Genomic DNA, 22,663 nt, shown 5'->3' with positions numbered 1-22,663 from the left:
AGCCTTAAAGAGTCAATCACAAACCCCAATCATCATTTTTTTTTCTTTTCTTTGTTTTTTATTTTGCCTTACCATTTTTCCTTTTTTATCTGAATAGTTGTTTTTTATTAAGAAAAATCCAGGTATTTTGGACTTTCTTCAAAGTCTCCTTCCGTAGGAATGCTTTATTTTAGAATATATGCTTCACCTGCCAAATAAATTTCTGCTTCTGTCCATCGAGTCCTTCCTATAAGGACCCATTTGCCCCCCTCATCCCCACCAAGAAAAAAGGCATGGAAGAGGAAATAAGACTTCTGTGGTGGTCACCCAGCTGCCCTGTTGACTTATGCATTATACTATGATATGACCATCGATTAGTGGGTCATTCAAAACCCTGGAACCGCCAAATCCATGCCTGCTTCACATGACTAGCCTCATGTTTTAAAAGTTTGCCCCCTACTGGTCAAGAACCCAGCAAATGCTGTTGGAGCTTGTAGCCTGAATAGCTGTATCTATGCCACAAGGCAGTGATGCAGTCGGCTTGATCCCTTCTTTTCCTCTGTAGTATCTAAAATTCCGAGTGGCCAGAGAAAACCACACAAGGCCTTGCTTGTAAATCGAGAAAGGTCCGAAAGGTTCTCTTTTTGTACATCTTACAGTAATGTGTTTGGGGTGGGGGCTGTTTCTAATATACTGCCCAGAGCTCCCTTTTTTGCATGGCTCTATTTATTGATTTTAGAGAACGCTTTGATTTTATTTAGAGATGTATAGTTGTTACTGTTGTTACTTGTGCACGTTACATTAGGTTTAGGCATGTTTATTTTTATCCATTTGTAAGATGTGATAACTTCTTTTTTTTAAAGACTGCAATATGACATATGAACGGGTGATATACAGTATGACTGACAGTGTAAATACATACACTTAGCCCTCACCCTAAATAAATATGGGTGTGGAAAGAAGAAAAAAAACAGGCTTAACAACAAGAATAACAATTAGAAGTGCATTAGAGCTTTACTCTTTTATAATTTATAAAAGGCATTTATGAGGCACGGGCAATTTACACAGCACTTTACATAGTGCACATTCACATCTGTCCCTGTCCTCTAGGAGCTAACAATCTAAGGTCCCTATCTCACATGGAATCATACACGTGGGGATGTCCCTAGCCTTTTCGCTGCCTGGTGCACGTTCTGGGGAAGGGGGAGGTTGAAGCTGGGGGTGCTTGTGTGCATATTTGGGAACGGGGTTTTTTTTGGGGGGTGAACAGGTTTGCTGGTGGTGCACGCTAATGGGGGGTATCATCGCACAAGCTCTGGCTCTGACCGGTGTCCTGACCAACTTACTGATGTCACTGGTTGCAGGTGCCAGAAGCTGGGCAGGACACCAATCAAAAGGTTCCACTCCTGGCAAAAAGTGCCATCAGCGAGCTGGGCAGGATCCTGGCTGATTTTTCCTTTTTAACTTGTTCTACTATTTTTAAATTGTTTTTAAATTATTTTAGGTATTTCTTTACTTTACCGGTAGGGACCCCTGATATTTCCCATTTCAAATAAGAAAAAGAGATTGGGGACACAGAGGACACTTCCTGTTCATTCATAAATCGAGGAGATAGTAAACATGCTATGTCCACAATCATGAATGAACAGGAAGTGATGTAGAGCACTTCCTGTTAATTCATAATGGGAGCATTGTATCTGATTACTAGGTCCTCAGTTATTTGCAAACATTGTAGCGTTCAGTACTAATCACTGCAGTGTCAACGGCTGTCAGTGTGTCAGTGCTGATGGTGGGCTCCGGGTTCTCCTCAGTGACAGATGCTGGCTGTGTCCGCTCTCACCCTCCGCACCGAAAAACCCAGAAGTAGCTCCTGAACCTGCACTAACTCCATACAACTTCCATCTTCTTCCTCCCACACTACACTTCAACCCAAACTGCTGCCACGGCCAGCTCTGCCCTCCGGCTAGACTTGCAGCATGGACTGGTAGGCACGGCCACTAGCACTTCCCTAATTGGTCCCTTGTCTTGTCATGTCTAGTGCAGATCATTTAATCGATAATGAGAATCATTGATGATTCTCATGATCAATTATTATCAATTAATTTGATTCGTTGATTCGGCCCTAGGCACAAGCACCCCTAGATGGCGCTGATGAGTATAATCATTTTCTATACTAGTCATCGCCCTCTAGGGAGCACTAGTGCCATGTGAACAGTATTTATCTGTGTATTTATATGTCGGAGGAACACAAAGGGGGGAATTTATTAAAACTGGAGCAGACAGAAACTGGAGCAATTGCCCATGGCAACCAATCAGCACCCCTCTTCAGTTTGCTCAGTTGAGATATGAAAATGAGAGCTATAAGCTGATGGTTGCATTGCAAATATGCTCCAGATTTTGTCTGCTCCAGTTCTGATACTGATACACACCCCCACCCCACCCTTGTAGTGCAGAATTACCATGGGAAAGTAAGGGAAAAAAGTAAACTAAGCTGCAATACGTTATATTTTTGTTTTTGGGTTTATATATGCATTAGGATGATGTGTAGAGAGACAAGGACCATGTGATGATTTTAGTACAGGTACTCATTTCATATTAGGCCCAAGCTTACTATTTAGTTTATTTAGCTAATCTCACCCCTAATCAAAGGTTTTGTTTTTTTTGTTGCAATATGCAGATTGTTTATTTCCTCTATTATTTGCTGCTACATGACAAGTCTGAATGAACCCAGATGCGGCCTTGTAATTTCATGCCATTCAGTATTTTCCATCTGTACCTTTAAACATGGTCACGTCAACCAAAACTAATGAGAAACCTTATTAACTTGGGAACAACAGTAGGTATTTGACCACACTATTTTTCAGTGGCAAATCAATTTCACACACATGAAGCTACGCTAATGTCATTCTGTTAGTCTGATAAGTGGAAATTATATTCCATACCCAGAGCTGTATCAAAACATATAACCTACACCATGTTCCATAATTATTTCTGAATAATTTAACACCAGACTAAGCGGTATCAAAGCATACGAAGGGAGCCACGCAGTGGATCAAATCTGCTTTTCACCGGAGCCATGTCAACAGACACAGAGGAGTGTAATCATGGATGAGAAAACATCCTGTAACATGCCTACAAGCAAAGAATTCTCAATACGCTCTTTGCAGGAATACTCAAAGCACACACTGTATGGGGCGCGGGTCCCGGCGATCAGGCATTGCAAATGCCTTTTATAAGAACTATTAGAGCATAAAGACTATGTAGTGTAAAAAGAGTATTAAAGAAGCAAGCATGCTAAAACCAATTTGGTCAGAAGTCTATTAAACTAGACCTAGCATAAGATATGTTTCATATTAATTTCAGCATATTAATGAATGTGTTAATGTAACTATTCCAGGTATTTATTACCTCTCACAGAGATCACAGTATTCCTCTGACAATGCCTTCATCTTGCTCTTCTCTCCAAACGGATGGTGCCACCTTTGTTCAAGCAACATCTAGGGTCACCATCTACTTCCCGGAGTGAGATGTCGGCTCTCAGCCAAGTAAATCCTGATGCCTGATGCAATTCAGCCCCTAATGCAGCCTTTCGCTGTGTGACTTGCTACAAAGTTTCAATAATGTAGTTTGACAACAGAGCCCATTCACACCAGGGCGGTTGCGAATCAGCGCCGTTACCTAGTTTTTAAGGTCTGAATAGCAATTAAAAACGCACAAAACCATGCTGATCAGCGTGGTTCCATTGAAACCTGTATGGAAACCGCTTTGGCAAAAATAGTGCAGGGAGCAGTTCGGGCGGGGGGCGGTTGGGATCGTGCGGGCGCACGGTACCCATAGCAATGTATGGGATTGTTCATGTCGGCGGATCCTTGCGGCCGAACCGCCCCGCTGTGAACGGGGTCTCAAGGAAAGGAAACTAAGGAAATACTTCCTCCTGCCTGCAACAGACAGATGACATCATCCAAGACTAGGTAAAGTCAGCAGACTAAGGCTCAAGGACTGGTTTTTCATGATAAAACAATTAGTTTTTTTTTTAGAAGAATGCTGATTTGTGGTCTATTGTGGCATTTCAGAAATGTATTCATTCGGATCCATTTCCCATTTATTTTACAGATAGATTTGAGAAACTAAATAATTTATCAATGTAATTAGGTTACTTGTACTGTTACATTATACCCAGTCACCAGACAAATAAATAGGGAATCCCCATAGCAGTCAGTGCGGTGGTACGGAGCCCACATGTGGCATTTGTAACGGAGCCCACATGTGGCCAAGAGTGACATGGCTAAAGTGGAGTGATCTTGTTTTAAGTAAGCCAATTGAAAACAAAATATAAAATAAATGCTGTTGGAGAGTAAATGTTGATTCCGATTTGCTCGATTGCCAGATAAACTGGATAACTTACTCATCGCTAATGTCAACCACTAAACCACTATGACAAATTACACAATCTGCAATGACCACGGTTGTCCACAGTACACACAGTGACCTTTATGTTACAAGAGGACATCTATAGTTAGTAGTCGGTTGTAAATAACATGTACATTTCTTTATTTGATCTCCCCTTTAGAAGGCCTGGTTCAAGTGATGCCCATGGTCATTATATGTGTATTCAACTGTCACCTCTTATTCCAGCGCCACCAATTTCACCGATAACCCTTTTAATAGTTTTAGTGCAGTAAAAAAAACAACACAACCTGTAATGGAGTATTCCAACAGAGCCTAAGGTTATCCAAATGGTTACCAAACACTACTTGCCATATAGCAGACTAATGAATCTGTGTAATACAGAAGTGTCACCTTCAGCAATTTTCTATGTTGTACATTTCCAGATGTGCGAAATGCACGCCAAGCTCATATTCTGGCACGCTAAAGTACTCAATGTGCGGTCTTGCATCTCTTGATCTCAGGTAGCATTCTCCTGAGTCTCTTCTTTCTACCCCCATGGATTCTTAAAGCCTATATGTGGGGAAATTTACAAAATAAAATATTGCAGTGGGTCTACCCCTGCACTGCAAGGGGTAACTGTCCATTTAGGTCTGGGGTACCTGGGTAAGGCCCTTCTACTTACCTGATCCCCACTTGGCGCTTACCTTGTCCTACACTCCGGATTGTGGACTTTCTCTGGATGTACCTCATGTAAAATGCAGGGCTATGGGCCCTGCACTGTACATGATGACATCAGTGGGCAGCCGACCGCCGCAGCACAGGGGTGTAAAGGCTGCGGCTGCTGGTCTAGGAGTCTAGGAACCTTCTAAAATGGGTATCAGGTAAGTAAAAGTCCTATACACAAGTACCCAAAACCTAAACAAGCAGTTAACCCTTAAAACTCAGGGGTAGCGCCACTGTAAGGGAAGTTTCTTTTTTTCCTGGAGATAGGCTTTAAAGTGTGACTAAAATGACACATTTGCTTCAGCATGCCATTTTAACATCGTTCACCCTGAATCTTTAAATTTCTATGTCGATTGAGTCCCCATAACTACATTTGAATAGATGCCGAGGACCACATTCACATACATTTCCTGTATGCTTTTGTCCACATGTCATGCTGTCTTTCTAATGCACAGTGCTCAGAAACAAGTACTTTCTTTTTTTCACTACTCCCGCACAGCTCCACCCCCTCCTCCCTAATGACCTGCCCACATCCTCACCCACCTACTTTACCAGCCTTTCCTACAACCAAGAGCCCAGCTGCATGTCACATGTGGCACAAGGCATTGTGGGAGATGACTGAGCTTGAGATGAAGCACCTACTCAGAAGAGTGTTTTAAAAAGTGAGAAAACATGTTGCAAGATAATAACAAATCCTTTTTATTTCTTTCATAATGCTTGTTCTAAATACCTAATGTGATGGTGGTGCCTTTAGATCCCCTATGAGCTGGTGTTCTATCAAAGTTTGTGACTGCATTAGAATGTGTGACCGGTGACGTGGTCACACATTTTAACATAATCCCGCCCAGTTTTTCGGCGGTGGAATGTGTGACCGGCAAAAGGTGGAGAATTCCAACACTTTCTCAGCTGTTGCAGGGCAGATCAGCATCACAGATCGTATGTGCAGGAGAGCTGATCGGTCCTGAAATGTCACTTCTATAAAACTTTGTAGTGCGATCCCATATTCCACAAAGTCAGATAGAAGGGACATTTCAGGACCGATCAGCTGTTCCAGGGCAGGTCGGTTCTCCTGTACATGCCATCTGCGATGCCAATCTGCCCTGGAATAGCTGAGAAAGCCTTGAAATTCTTCACCTTTTGCTGGTCACATATTGTACCGCAGAAAAAGTGGCCGTGATTACGTTAAAATGTGTGACCACGTGACCGGCCACACATTCCAACCCAGTCATAATCTTTGATAGAACACTGGCCATACACTTAAAATGTCTGTGAATCGCCTGGAATTCTAACCGAGTGTTCTTGCCATGACCACCTGGCTGGGCAAACGTCAATTAAAAAAAAAATCAAAGAAGCCAGAAGGAATATTGTCAGCCGAATAGTGACTGCAGCCAATCACTGATCCAGTATTCAACTAAAGATGAATCATTTAACTGATTCTGATACATATGGTCACCATAAATACTTATGAATACCATGTGACTGCTCAGTGGTATGTAAACACAACCGCAGCATAATCAGCAAGCCGCATATATCTACACAAAGAAATGAAACCAATTATATGCCAATAAAACAGCAGCTTCAGAAAAATAAAGCCCATTAAAAAAAAAAAAAAGAATACAGTTTAATGCATAGGAAATAGATGAAGAGATGGCAAGCACAAAAGAAAAAAGAAAAACAGTTGGAGATGTGAAATAAAGGGTACAATGGAAGTTGTGCTGCCCTGTCTCCCTGTACAGCATTTTCATAATTATAACAGGAAGGCGTACATTGCAGTTCAAGAGGTAATCAAGAGCCTGAGCCTCGGGGCTGTTTTAATGTATGCAAAGCTGGTGACCCGCGGAAAATGAGAGGTAGGACTGAATGTATGCTGAACTTCACATACATCCTACAGACCCCGGGTCCTGATGAGGGACTACTAAAATTAACACCCAATTAATTTCTGAATTGACAAACAAATGAAACTCATAAATCTACTTTCTCATTAATTTTCCTTTTGGTATAATTTAAAGCAGCAGCGGCACAAGGGGGAAACGCGAGCATTATCCATCATAAATATCAGAAAGATAGCATTACGGCGCCATAAATTATGCATATTACCTGTTGTTAAGGGGTGATTAATGCACTATCCCCTTTGTTTTACAGTATGGAGCGTCTAGACGGGGGACCCTAAATGTGAAATGTCATTGAGTGGGGTGGAATTAACGTGGAGGGTGGGGGGAGGTCTGAGACTTTCTCTGGCTAATGACATTATCAGTTTGTCTGGGCCCTGGGCGTTGGAGCTCAATAGTTCAGCAATATTTATTTGCAGGACAATATGGGGCCTGAGTATGATCTATTATATTCTACTGGCAAAAATACTATTTTCTACACATGAATCTGATTTGCATGTTGTGCCAGAACGCCTTTATCATGACAGTCCTTGGCTGCCATATTGGTCCAGGTCATGTGCTGAACTCCAAGCAGATTTAAAAAAAACTACCATTTAACACAGTTATATATTCTTTATTGCCAATAAATTGTAGCCCCTACCACCTTCACTCGAGTGGCTACTAGAAATGTAGCTTTACTAGCACTGTAATCAGTCTATCTATCTTTGTAGTTGGCTATTATCTGGTTGATTCCAGGCGCTCTGCTGTTGATTATACCTATCTGAGTGGGGTGTGACCCTGCTTCAGAGTGGGGCAACCAATAGAAGAACATCTTGAATGTCTATGCCTCACTAGCCAATCACTAGGCGTTTCATGGCCAGTGGTGCATGCTGGGGAAGTGCAAAAATTACCAAGGAATTGCTATGTGCTAGGGCAGTCCGCCCCCAGGCTTGGCCTGGGGGGTGGCATGTACAGTGTTGGAGAAGCTGACCAGGCCTCAAGCCTGGAAGAGGTCACAGGGAGGACCCAAGTGGGGTCTGGAACTAGTTGGGGAAGAGAACCAGAGAAGCCTTGGGGCTACTGGAGGTGCTTATGGAAGATCTCATACTTACCCCTGTTCAGCTGTTGTTCTATTGCCCAGTGTCAGACTGTTCTTCTAATAACTCTGCAAGTCTGAAGGGAATGGTGAGTCTGGAGTCTGTCCTATTTTTTTGCATGTCTGACCTTTTCTGTTGATTAGTTTACAAGGTCAGGTGTGTGCCTTCTGTTTGTCGGTGGTGGCCTGGCCTATTTGGCAATTCATGCCAGCACCACTCAGCTCTAGCTTTTAGGTTTCTAACTGGTCAGTCATGAATTCTAGAGTAATGTCCAGCAGCTGTACATTTCCTAGCACAAGTCTACAAGCCTTGGAATGTCCACGGGCAGCCATTTCTGATCCAGCTGGCCAAACATGTTTGAAAGTTGTTGTTCTGACCCAAACATTGCCATTGTACATGTCCCGCTTCTACTGCTGCGGGTGGCAGAGTGGCGGGGAAGGAGCGGCACTATCATGGGGTCCCCCCCCCCCCCCCCCCCCCCCCCCCCAACAGGCGGAACACCGGGCCCGGTCGCAATTGTGACCCTGGTAGTTCCGCCAGTGATAGTCAAGTTTTTCACAAGCCTGTTCTTTGGTATCTTCTGACTATTTCCACAATAGGTCAAAGTCATGCTGGGATTTGCAGTTCCAAGTTTTGCCTGCAGCTCTCTTCTTTATGTGCCGACCACAGAACGCGCCCCATGTCTGCGAATCTTCAAGAACGCTCAGCGTAACATTAGACACGTCCGTTTGGCACACACCTCAGCTGCATGGAGTAAAAGTTGAATCTACTTGGCCGAATGCCACCAAAGCACTACTGCTATCAATTCGTTTCAGTCATGAGCTCCTTTCTTCTATAATATGAATGGCGTGACAATGCCAGACACTGCACAGCTTCCAGCGATCTTATAAACATGTTTTATGTATATTATTTGAATGCGAGGATAATTATGAACTTTTAAAAAAGCGACTCCTAACAACAAGTGAAATCACCCGGGAATCTGTTGGCGCTATCCAGGAATCACTGCTACCGTGGTAAAGAGAGAAAACCTACTAAGTTCTGTGAGATCCAATACAACCAGATACAAGGAAGCTTCAACATGAGTATTTGAGCAGAACTGCAGCCTCGGGACACATGACTCTGTACTGTGACACTGCTTCTCTTTAAAAGCAAACAGCAGTGTAGGGACTGGCAGCCTATATATTCACATAGCTCAGCCATTGGGACACCAGAATATTGGCAATACGCCGCTAAAGTGCACCTGTCATGGGAGAATTAGTTAGGGTATACAGCAGGGGTCGGCAACTCCTGCACTCCAGCTGTGCTTTACCTATCAATCCCAACATGCCTCTGCGAGTCATGCCTTTAACAGTCAGTCTTGCAATGCCTTATAGGACTTGTAGTTCCACAACAACTGGAGGTCCAGAGCTGCCCACCCCAGGTACAGTGGTACCTCGGTTTAAGAACGCTTCTGTTTGCGAACAATTCGGTTCGAGAACAGAAAGTTCGTCTAAATTTTGCTTCCATTCGCGAACTCCTCATCGGGTGAAGAACACAACCACAGCCATCTTCCCTGCTCTGACACTGGTCGTGGCTTCCTCTGGTTGAGATCGCGGTCTGATCACAGTTTGATTCGCTTCGCGACCAATTCAGTTTGCGACCAGAATCGTGGAACGGATTTAGTTTGTGAACAGAGATACCACTGTATACAGTCAATGCTGACCTCTTTCTAAATATGATAGTGGCCTCTCTGTGTTGCTGACCCTGTGCCTTCAACACTTTGCCTTGAAACAAGTAGCAGAGCACAAGATCAGAAGTCCTGACTGGGAATTTGGTTCTTGGCCAGTTATTCAAAATAATGAAGCAAAAGGATCAGCATGGCAGCTGTAGTATTTCTCTTCAGCATTTAAACTATTTGACTTTTCTGCAATTTTTTGTGCATTTTTTTAAAGTTATCAACAGGGTTTTGAGATTTCATGCGTCTGAATGCTGAGGGACAAGAAGGCAGATGCTGGATTATGAGAACATGTGTGAACATGTGGACAGCACAGTGGTGTAGTAGTTAGTGCTTCTGCCTTGCAGAATGGGGGTCTCTGGTTCAAATCCCAGCCAGGTCACTATCTGCAAGGAGTTGCATGTTCTCCCTGTGCTTGCGGGGATTTCCTTTTGGTACTCTGGTTTCCTCCCACACTCCAAAGACATGCTGGTAGATTAATTGGCTCCTGTCTAAATTGGCCCTGCATATAAGAGAGGGACCTTAGATTGTAAGCTCCTTGAGGGCAGGGATTGATGTGAATGTGCACTGTAAAGTGCTGCGTAAATTGTCTACACTATATAAATACCTATATAAAAAGCTGGTGTAGTAAGGACATGCATGGCCATAGTCAGAAGCAGAGATTCCTCCATCCAAGCTGTTTAGCTGGATGGGAAAATTGATGGAAAGTCTAAGCATGTATGGCCATCTTTACAAGAAAGCAGAAGAAGAAGCACTACAACCAAAGGAGGTATAGTGTCAATGGACAGGAAAAATAAACCATGCTCATTCATGCTCACCCACATTTCACCATGCCCACCAACTGGTGCAACATCACACATTGTGTGGTGCACTTTCTTTAGCCCACAGAAATCTGTCCTTACCATGAAAGTCTACTCGATTGTTTTTGTCCCCTAGGCCAAATGTTCCCATTCCTCCCCTGGTAAAATCTCCAAATAACACCGCCAAAAAAGTCAGTAAGGAAATTAATCTAATCAGTAAGGGCACAAAACTAAAATAAAGGTTCGGGAAGAGTTCAACTTTCTTTTACCATAAAAATGGGATATTTTGCCTTTATGACAATAATGTTGAAGGGTTTCAAGGCTACTAACATAGCCTCATGTAATAAAACTGGAAGAAAGACAAATCCTCGTGTTGCCTAAAGCACCTCGTCCCCCTTTTATTTTATAACTTGCATTACTGGAACAACAGCTGGAATCTGGGTGCTACGGGTGACAAGTATTGTCCTTCTCTCAGCTTTTATATATATGCTCCTTTAACCTCTCACTTTCTACACTTCAGAGAAACGAGTGCAGATATTCAGCTTGAGCCAGGCTCAAATAAAAGTATGGCATCCCACCCTTCCTCCAATTGTCTCATCTGCCCTTATTCCTACAATTCAATTGTGTCACACCATATAAGTGTCTGCTGGCTGTAAATTCTCAATACTAAGGAAAATAAATCCTTAATCAGCATAATGTTGGGTAGAGAGAACAGTGAAATGATGGGACGGGCAGGATTTAGGCAGAAAGGTCAAGGAACATCAGGACGGGGAGGGACACATGTGACGCTTGCGTCATAATGGACTGGGCTGCTGCAAAGAGAAACTAAAATTAAACAGGACAATATAGAACTCTCTTCAAGCTGTTCCAACGATCAAGGTTTACCTTATTTTCTTTGCAGATATCCTTTGCGTCTATCATCATCCCTAATAAACTATAAATCTGGTTTACCACCTTAAAAAAAAAAAAGCACGTGCAATTTCTAAACCTGAATCATTTATCTTTGTTCATACTTTAATCCTGCCTCCTGACATTTCCCTGAACTCTTAATGCTGGTTTTCTCACACCATTTAAATGTGTGACAGAGATCTGCTCTGTATTAAACAGCCAGAGAGAATGAACGCAGCAGTCTGATTAGCGCTCTTAGTCCGTTCTCCTTTTTCAGCAGCCGCTGCAGCTACCTTTGCTGTGACTCTGATCTCATGTGATGGGGATGATGGGCCTGTAAACAGGTCAGTCCACCTGATAGTGATATTTCAGTTATAGGTAGAGCCTAGAGGCCTGAATCAGCCATTGCTTTTCTATGTCTCAGATATTCCAATAGCAAGATCTCCCTGACGTAACCCCGGTTAGTCTTTGAGTTGTTGCTTACAAAATTTGTACTTTTTTTCATTTAGTTTCTAATTGCCCTTTATTATTAATGTATAGTGCCATGCCATATGTATGTGTTTTACAAATAAAGGATAGATAGATAGATAGATAGATAGATAGATAGATAGATGAATAGAAAGAAAGATGGAAGATAATGGATGGGCAGAGAAGCAGATAGATTGATGGACAGACGGCACATATACAAAACAGCCTAAATATCCCTACACACGTTCCTAATAATTTTTCAGTTTATCTGTTTGGGATCCTTCCAAACAGATCGAGGTCCAGGTTCACTTGCAGCACATCTGCTGGTAACATCTATTATTCTGAAGCAACATTAAAATGTAATGTCCCTTTGTGAGAACCACTGTATCTAAATGGCCAGACTCCAGATTAAAGAAGAACTATGGGGAGAGTGAAATACACTCACCCCCATAGTTAGAGTTGGCGTGTTACTCTGCAGCTGCCACACATCGGCTCTATTGATCGGGAACTGAGTGACCAAATGCCGCTGATCGCTCAGTTCATGATCTCCTCCCTGTTTAGAGTGGTGACTGTCAGTCATTGCTTGCCACAGGGATTCCCCCTCCCCTCTCTGTCCATCCAGCTCTGACTGGAGGGACAGGCAGGGGAGGGGGCAGGCATAGCTGTCTCTAGCTATAGAGAGGCAGAGCCAGCTGGCAATCAGGTAGTTGGGTGGGTCCCGACATTATTTTTCCCAGCCGCAGCACGGCTCTGCACTGTCAGCATATAGCGGGTAATAGCCTGATATTTGCTGAGTTTTGGTCACAGGAGGACATCAGTAAATGTCCTCCTGTGACCCAAAAGAGAACAAACGCCCCCAAAAAAAAGGTTTGGCCGTAGTTCTCTTTTAAATCACTGCCTTCCAGTCTACATGAATGCCGATAATGGCTGTATGGTATCTCCCAAGGCGGGTTTCTTGATGGTGACAACAGTAGACTGTGTAATGCGTGTTGAAATGGCCACTTGTAGTATCCATTGCAGGGTGACAACGCAAGGGCACATTTGGAAAACAGGTACAGAGCATTGTCACCCCATAACAGGAAGTGCCTGAACACAGACCTGCATGGCAGGATCGCCATGTATAATGTCAATAAAAAAATGCAGATTTATAACATTTTGAGAATGACTTTTGAAATTCTATTAACATTTTCGAGCTTATATGAGATCTTAGTGATTGGATCTACATCAACTTTAAAGGGAAAGAAAAAAAAATAACATGAAAGATAAATTATTCTCCTACGATATAATGTTCATTTACATCAGCAGAATAATCGAGTCAGTCCAACCCGGCACAAACCAAACACAGAAAAGCTGATAAGAAACAAACAATAATTCAGATGCTGTAATTTGTTTTTCCCCATGTGTGTTTACAATACAATAGAAGAACACACGGTAGACTTGTGTGACAGGTGCTGACAGTGTGGGGATTGCATCAGAACTGTAAACAATAAACATACTCCATAATTACACATACACAAAAAATAAAAACACTGAGCGCGCACGTACCGCACAATGACCTGTATTCAGCACATGCTTTTAACATACGCAGGCCCTTCCCAAAATAATGTTACTCACGCGACGTTCGTTTATTAAATAAACAAAGATGTCCCCTGCGCACCATACAGCAATCAGGACCGATGCTTGAAATAGCAGTGGTGCTTGCAGTGATGTCCATGGATGGCGCCGTGCATATCCAGAGATAATAGCAAAGAAGATCACCAGCACTCGCAGGATGGAGTAAATCCAAAAGTTCTTTTTATTACAGAACAGCGTCACATGTATAACTTAGCCAACGTTTCAGAACCACGTAGAGTCCCTTCAACAGGGCAAACATAGTGAAGTTTATCAAAGGTGAACTCCAGGTACCAAAACTTAATACAATTAAAAAACAATTTAAACATATTACTCAATGATCACTAATGATAAGTAATCAATAATAAAAAATCATATAATAATCAATAATAAGTAATCAATATTCACTAAGGATAAATAATCATTTTTTGAACCAAATTTGCCAACCCAGTGATTGCGTTACACAAGCAGCAGTGGCATCATCGCTGTGCTGTACATAGCCTGTGCAGTGAGCAGAGCTGTGCGAGGGGTCCAGCAGGCTGTACCCACTACGGGCTGCCAGTAGAAAACTATAGAAAGGGGCGGAGACAAGACCAGTCACCCTGCACAAGGAGAGAGAGCAGCAGTGAGTGGTCTCTATTACAGGAAAGGGCGGAGACAAGACCAGTCACCCAGCACAAGGAGAGAGAGCAGCAGTGGCCGGTCTTTATTACAGGAGGGGGCCGAGACAAGACCAGTCACCCTGCACAAAGAGAGCGGCAGTGAGCGGTCTTTATTACAGGAAGGGGCGGAGACAAGAACAGTCACCCTACACAAGGAGAGAGAGCAGAAGTGAGCGGCCTTTATTTCAGGAGAGGGCAGAGACAAGACCAGTCACCCTGCACAAGGAGAGAGAGCAGCAGTGAATGGTCTTTATTACAGGAGGGGGCGGAGACAAGACTGATCACCCACACAAGGAGAGAGAGCAGCAGTGGCTGGTCTTTATCATAGGAAGCTTGTGAACAAAGACAAAGTTTCACAGTGGATTATTGCATAGAATTAGAAGAAACACATGCTTTCTTGTATTTAGACAATAGTTGTGTAACCCAGAATATAATCTTAAAGCATGTTGTTGAAAAAATATATTCTAGCAGCATACCCACGCAGCTTTCTAACAAACTGCAGCATGTCAAACTGTCTCCTGTGTTATGCCCTAGTGTAAAGAGCCTGGCCCTGCCTATTTAATGCTGTTGATTTAGCTCAGCATCGACACTATTCTGAACTGATAAGACTGCCCAAACTTCCTGGTAATCTGGTCATGCGATGTCAGCATTTTCACTAATCCCCAGCCATAGATCCCCGTGTGTCTGAAGTCTCTTAAGATGTCTAGGGCAGTGAGTGCAAGACAAAACCTCGACGAAAGCCCTCTCTGTAAATTTTTTGAGGGGAATCAAAAATATCAAATGGAGACTATGTGGACCAGGCAGTGGTATGAAGAACTCTAGTAAGTAATAATACTAAGTTTACTCGGGATGACACTGATACTCAATGTTTTATTAAAGTAGTCACAACGCAAGGGTTTCTTTAAAACTCTTAAAGCGGACCTTTACCCGTATGTTTAAAATAACAACAAACACACCTTTAGAAATGTTTAGTAATGACAATCTACAAACACATACTTCTAGATAATTACCGGCTTTGTAGTCTTTGCATACCTAATTTCTATTTTCTTCCCCCAGTCGTCTGACAGTGGGGAGATGACTAGCTCCATGTTTACTGAGGGCAGATGACTAGCTCTCCTTTTACTTCCTGGATTTCTGGCACATGTGACTAGGACACATGACCATGCCCATCATCTCATGGGAGGATAATGCCTTTCCCTGCGATCTTGTGAGATTACAGATGAGATTTCCCAGCAATGCTCTGCTGATGACAAGGCAATCCCAGTGTGCATTGCTTTTGGCAAACTGAAGTCATTTTCCCATTTCAGAGCAGGAAGTGAATGCTCTGCACGTGTAAGCATTTCCCAATCACAGCGTTTTACACCTGACATGTCTCTGTTATTATTAATCATCATACATGGAGGGGTGCAGTGGTAGAATTTGACTTTTGAGTGTAAGGGCCCGCTTTAAGTTGACCACAGACATAGGGATGTTTGTTACCCGAAGCCACCTTCATGCCTGAGGCCAACTTAAGACCCTGACTGACAGGTCTCTTAAAAGGAGAACTATGGGGTTAGTGTTTTTCCCCATAGTTCTCCTTAGGGTAACGGGAGGACACAAACTAGCGTCCTCCCATTACCCTAAGCTCAGTATACCGCGAGCTACAGCTCGCAGTATACTGAGACGCCGCAGCCGGAGCGGATCCCGACGTAGATGACGGGATCCGCCCAGCTGCGTGAGTGAAAGCTGGCTCTGCCTATCTAGAGGCAGAGCCAGCTGTACCCGCCCCCTCCCCCGTCCGTTCCGCCAGTCAGCGCTGGCAGATCGGAGCGGGGAGAGGGGAATCCAGCCCCTGTCACGGCAGAGAGCCGTGACAGGATCGAGAGGTGAGGGAACCCGGTATGTGTTCCCTCACCTCCCGATCTACTGAGCTGACCTGTGACAGTCTCATTGTCACAGGTCGGCTTAGAACTATGAGGTGGGTGGAAATCACTCATCTCATAGTTCTCCTTTAAGAAAAAGTAGACCAGGGCTGGACAAATCCCAAGAGCCAGGTAGTCAATGCTCAATAAAATTGCCGCTGGCCTCTAACTTTTGAGGTTTTCTTTAGTTGTTGTCAATGAAGCTGGCTCCTAAAATAAATTCTGTTGGCTCCTGGATTGGACAGACTGGCTAATGAATTCCATAGTATTGTTGTAGACTTGCTATTGATTTCTCCAGTACTAAGTTGGAATGAAAGCGCTCTAGGCCACCCATCTCCATAGACCTAGACAGCAATGTGAATGAGCATGTTTATGCAGCAGTCTGAATCAGTCAGTAAGATACCTGTCTGAGGTATCTTACCGACTATAGACTGCTAGCAAATATGGCCAAATCGGGAAACTGTCATTGGCACCTTTCGGCCGACTGTAAAATTTATATAGGCAGCCTAAATCCCCAGTGCATAATGGAAGATCAAAGAAGAAGTATGGGAAAAATGAGGGGGAAAAAAGAAAACCTTTTAGACATTAAACACAGTCCCAGGGATATCTTTCAAGCCCTTCCATTCAAGTTTGGAGATAAGAAAAATAAACTGTAGAAATGTATTTTAACCACATTCCAAGGACAACCCCCTCCCCTCGCCTTCTTTATCAGGAAAGAAGAAGAAAAAAAAAAGTTTCTTCTAGACCTTTCTCCGGATAAAGTGCGTCTCACGCCCGCAACAAAGCAATATTTGTTTAATAAGTGATTGCTGCCATGGGTACAGTAAACAAGAGGTCCAGGATTGGTGTTTATGAACAAACATACCAACTTGCAAGATCAATTTAACATTAACCAGGTGGAATAATGAGTAGACTGGTAGGTGACACTCAGGGCAGGACTAGAGTAAACAAAAGCAGGGAGGAGAAAGGGGCCACTCTAGGAAAAGCAAGGTCGGGGAGGCAAATGTATCACTAAATAAACAGACGGAGAAGAACTTAAGACAAACAAATAGTCGTTCTTGTGACATTCAGAGAGGCAGGGAAAGAAGAAGAAAAAAAAAAGGTTGTAAATTACATGCATCAGCTGCTGACCACCATGAAATCAAACTGGTTTACAGACGAGAATGTCTTGTTTACACAATGCCATGTTTGCTTATAAACACTAATGTGCAGTTACCAGCTTGGAATTACTCAGTGTCCTATTAAACCTCTCACAAATCCTGTTAACTCTTCATAAACAACTTGCTAGAAGTTTCGAGTAAATGCAATTTTTTCTCCCTTTTATTTTTTAATAATGGCATAGCTAAAAAAAATTATTATTTGCTACCAAAAATGCTCCCCCCAACTCTCCAAGGATCCCCTTATAACAAACAGAAAGGGGGGCTTCCTAAAAAGGCAATTGCAAGGACCCATTAAAGCGGAAATTTGATCTGCTTATATGTTTTACTTCCCTGGTTCCTCTTTTTACCCGTCAACATAATATTAATAATAATAATCATCATTATTATTATTATTACTATACTGGATTTATATAGTGCCAACAGTATGTGCAGCGCTTTACAAAACTGATTGAGACAATACAATTAACAATACAATTTCCGTACAGGAGGTAGGAGGGCCAATAACAAAAACATGCCAGTAACATTTTTAAATAAAACTTTTGCGGTTCCATTAAATACTTCCTTTTAGATCGAGTGAGGTTATCACTGGGTCTGTGCGTTTCACTGCCATACAGACTGGCATGGCTGCCTGGAAGGAGAACACACTACCTCCGGACACCTCTCAAGAGCCTTTGATGCAAGCAGTGGGCTGGCTCTTGAGAGGAGTTATGTAAGAAAATGTAGCCTCAAACTGCAACCTCAGAGGTGATGGCAGCCAACAGAAATCCTAAATGTTATCTTCACTAGCATGCATTTACACCAGGAAATGCAGCTATTCAGACATGGATAGGGATATCCTCCAATACATAAAAAGAGATTATTATTATTCAGGATTTATATAGCGCCAACAGTCTGTGCTATTTACAATATAAGGAAGACATTACAGTTACAATACAAGTCAAGACAAGATGGTAAGGAGGGCCCTGCCCATGAGGGCTTACAATCCAAAGAGGAGGGACAAGTGATACATGAGGAGGTAGCTGTGTGGGTATGACTTGTTTGAGAAAGTGATAGTTCAGTGGTTAGTTAGAAGTGGGATATGTTTCCCTGAAGAGATGGGTATTTAGGGAACGCCTAAAGGCAGACAGAAAGATGGACAGGATGCGGTAGGGGATTCCAAAGGAAGGGAGAGACTCTAGAGAACTCCTGGAGGTGAGCATGGGAGGAGTTGATGAGGGAGCAAGAGAACAGGAGGTCTTTGGAAAAGCGGAGGGGATGGTTAGGGTGGTATTTTGAGACGAGGTTGGAGATATAGCTGGGGACAGAGTTGTAGATGGCTTTGTAAGTGGTTAATATTTTGAATTTTACCCTTTGGGCTATTTGTAAGCTAGTGGAGGGATTGGCAGAGGGGGATTGCAGACACTGAGCAGTTGGTTAGGTGGATAAGTTTAGCAGCAGCATTCATGATAGACTGAAGGGGGGAAGAAGGTAGGCCAACAAGGAGGGAGTTGCAATAGTCAAGACAAGAGATAACAAGTTAGTGGATGAGTAGCTTTGCGGTTTCATTGGTGAGCAAGGGGCATATTTTGTAGATGTTAAGAAGGTGAAGGCGGCAGGATTTGGATAGTGATTGGATGTGTGACAGAAAGGTGAGGTCGGAGTCAAGGATCACACCTAAAGAAACAGTGCCTTCTCCTCGTGTGATACCAGTTATTGAAACAGAATGTATAAATCAGATGTCCGTTCTACTCACATATTCAGTCCAGATAACATCAGCAAACAATTCTGTAAACAATAACCCAAGTATGGAACAAAGAAGACAAAGAGACCATTGTGCCCCCGAAACACGTTGGATATTTATACAATGCTGTTTCTTTAACCCTATATCGAATGAAGATGTATCTGTAGTGTGGTGCTTCAATTTACAATGCTGCATTTGATGGGTGGATGTCAGTATGGAGGAGTGGGCATTCTGAGACAGGTTGTATCTGCATGCAGAACACCCTAGGTAACACCCACATGTGATGCAGAGCCTCCACAATTGAAGGAACTGAAGCTTATGGGGTGGGCCAGGGACAGTAAGGCTAGGCGGATAGAGCTTGAGCCTGGTGATTGGGCAGTGTCACATATGGAAGGTCACATGCACCCCAAATCCCATACATCTTGCTTCATTAGATGAATGGAGACAAGTGTATCAGAGATGTGGCAAGGGAGTGCAGATGGATGAGCGGGCAGAGAAGACTCCACTGTACTAATGGAACAATTACAAAACCTTTGTGTATGGCCAGTTTTAGATGGACATTTTGGGCTGGGAATACGAATTACTTGGCTGTTACCTGGCTGCCATGCTTATGCCGTGGCTTCAATGTTTTATTACACACCAATTCGGAGAGAGCATGCACACCAGGATTACGGACTTCACTTTCTGAAAGCTTTCTTCAGATTAGCAACTCAGAATGTATTGCCAATAGAGGATCTGCATGACTAGCACATTCAGTAATGATCTTTATTTCTCTTAGCATAGTGTTCCTTTAATTATAGAGGGGTCAGAGCTCAAGGCTACCCTTCCAAAATACCCGAAATTATAACAATAACAGTAATAATAATTTTTAAATAAGGACACTGCCTTTGTTTCCTGCCTGCAACCACACCCTGACTACTTGGTTGACTGCCATCGCTGCTGGAATCCATGGTCCGATATATTTAGCACAAGTTTACCATCAACAGCAAACATGTATTCACATTGAAGGGGCAAAACACAAATACTTTCCATGATGCTTTGCCCGAAGGAATACGACTTCAAATGGAATGTTTGTTCCTGGGGTGGACAGGTGTTCATCAAGCAATAGTGTCATATATTCCAGCTCATCACTGACATCTTTACTATCAAACATACTTCTTTATTAAGAATACTATAAGCTTTCTAATCTTGCTGGCTCCGAGGATCTAATGCAGGATTCATGAGCAGTGCAGCTGCTGCAAAATAAACACCAATCTTAAAGTAGTATTAAACTCTCAAATCTCTTTTCAATAATAAATCTTGATCAAACAAATATACATTTCCCAGCAAAGTGTTTACATTTTTGCCCAAGCACTTACAACCATCATGTTTCCAAACAGCCAGCACCGTCCCTCTCGGCTCATCTTCCCTGAACTTCCTGTCCAGGACAAGATCACATGGGGGGGTGTGATCTTGTCTCTAAAAGCTGTGCATCTACTAGTATGGATAATTTAGGTGGAGGGAGCAGGGGGGGAGAGAGTGTCTTGCCCTGCTGTGCCTGTGTGTTTGTGGAGACACCCACAGCTTACTAGCAACACATAAGGGTGGCTCCATAGGACCGTGCAAGAGAAAGGAGCCAATGCTCAGGACACCAACTGATTCTGCAAGAAACTAAATCTTTTAAAAATCAAGAAGCAGCATCCATTGTAAGTGATTTCATCAGCATTTGAAAAGGTTTATAAACCTTTTGACTTTCATATTACTTTAAGGTTGAGATATAAGAGACACAATTAAAGGATAAGTGCACTTGTCCTTTTGGCCACTTTAATCTGACCTAACCGTTCCCTCCCTCCCCGTGAAGATTTCTGTATGGTACATCTACCTCTGTCTCCCAGCCAGAAGTCAATGGAGGTGTAAAGTGCAGGCAAGGCCAGCAGATGGAGACTTTCCCTGTAGGATATTTAAAAAAAAACAATGGAGACTGGGCCAGTCGCAACTCAGTGCAGCGGGAGGGTGAGATCTATTAGGTCAGTTTTAAGGGGTCAAAAGGATAAGTGAATGTGGCTCAGTTGACTACGCACTGTTGATATTGGTATGTTGGCTGGTGGCGGCGGTAACAGTTGTGTAAAAGGAAATTTCTTTTACTTTTATGGGTGCACTGTTACCGGGTTTTCAGTATCGAGTACCGATATTTTTTTCCCGGTACTCACCGATACCAAATACCGACACTGGAAGTCCCATTAAGGAAGCTAGGCGGCGTGTAATGACTCGCCACCCGGCTTCCTGATTAGCAGGGAAGCCGTCTCCCTGCTCCTAGAGACGAGAAAGCATGGAGCCGGCTTCCGTGTAATGACTCGCCGTCCGGCTTCCTGGTGGCCAGCTTTCCGACCAATCAGGAAGCTAGGCGGCGAGTCATTACACGCTGCCCGGCTTCTTAATTGGTGACGAGGGAGCATGGAGCCGGCTTCCTGGCCAATCAGGAAGCCGGGCAGCGTGTAATGACTCGCTGCCCGGCTTCCTGATACCGGAAGCAAGTGTCGGGCTGGGCATCAGGGCGAGTACTCGCCCAAATACTCAGCATCGGCACCGGTACCGATACTTGCATATACTTTAAATGGGGTTGCTGTCTGGACCCCCCTAGTAACAGAAAATTACTCATAGATATGTTTAATTCTGAATAACTTTGGTAAGTAACAGCATGTACTTTTAGGCACACTTGTATGTAACCGTGCTCCATGATCCCTTCTAGTTCAGTTTCCTGCCGAGCAGTGAGATAATCCAACAGCTTTTCTCGTTCATATTTGTTTTCAGATCATACATTTCTGCTTTGTTTGCAATACAAAACTACGAACAGTAAACACACATAAATAAAACACGTTGCCTCTTGTCAAAAAGTTCCTCATAAGGACCTCGCCCTTTTCTTCCACGTAAACAAACAGAAACGTATTGTTCATGCGAGAGCTTCTGTCGTACATTCATACATTGAGAAGCATTTATAGGTGTTTTCAAACCGCAGTTATTATTGCCCATAGCGACCGACGATTCCTCCCTTAGCATTTCCGCTGCAAGTTAGAGAATTAAACAATAAAATAAGATTGGTTGCCCTGGGCAACAGAGGCACTTGGGTAAATAAGGTCGACTCAGGATGCTGAGTGTTCTTTAGAGGCAGCCGTCTATAACAGAGATGGCTGCAAGGCAGATATAATGGAATGAGGTTGAAGAGGAACTAATATGGCAGTCAAGGTAATCCCTCCTCTTGATGTTAGCATATCAAACACAGACAAACAGATCAGACGTCCCTATGTGTAATGCTCTGAGGCCTACGCATGGTTCCAGCAGCCTGGTGGGGTTGTACCCTACAGCACTTGCCACTGGTGGACATGGTCAGCAAAGGCCCCCTGTGCAAGAACAATATTTGTGCCTTCCCATTCATCCACTGCCTGGGTATAAAGCCATGCTCATCTATTGATAGATGAAGATAAAGTCTTTGAGATGCCATTAAGGCTAAGTTCCCACAGGCGGCAAGGACAGGCGGTTCAGACCCGTTTTTAAAGCCCTACGACCACCTAGCAACACTCAGTAGTAATTGTTAAATGGAGAGCTGACAATGTAGTACACATGTACAAATCTAGCCGCGTTTGTGGGCATTGCATTGGGTCAACACCTATCCTGCAAGTTGCATTTAGACGGCTCTGCCGATTCCC

General features: G+C 43.3%; 1 protein-coding gene across 1 annotated transcript in view; it reads right to left on the bottom strand.

Moving 5' to 3' along the window:
- Positions 1–22,663, bottom strand: part of FOXP1 (forkhead box P1) — a 414,947-nt gene that overhangs the window by 293,652 nt on the left and 98,632 nt on the right. The gene's annotated exons all lie outside the window — the stretch shown is intronic.

This window comes from Nanorana parkeri, unplaced genomic scaffold, assembly GCF_000935625.1.
Source record: "Nanorana parkeri isolate BGI_ZX_2015 unplaced genomic scaffold, ASM93562v1 scaffold624, whole genome shotgun sequence".
Taxonomy (NCBI): domain Eukaryota; kingdom Metazoa; phylum Chordata; class Amphibia; order Anura; family Dicroglossidae; genus Nanorana; species Nanorana parkeri.
This window is presented reverse-complemented; position numbering and strand designations above follow the sequence as displayed.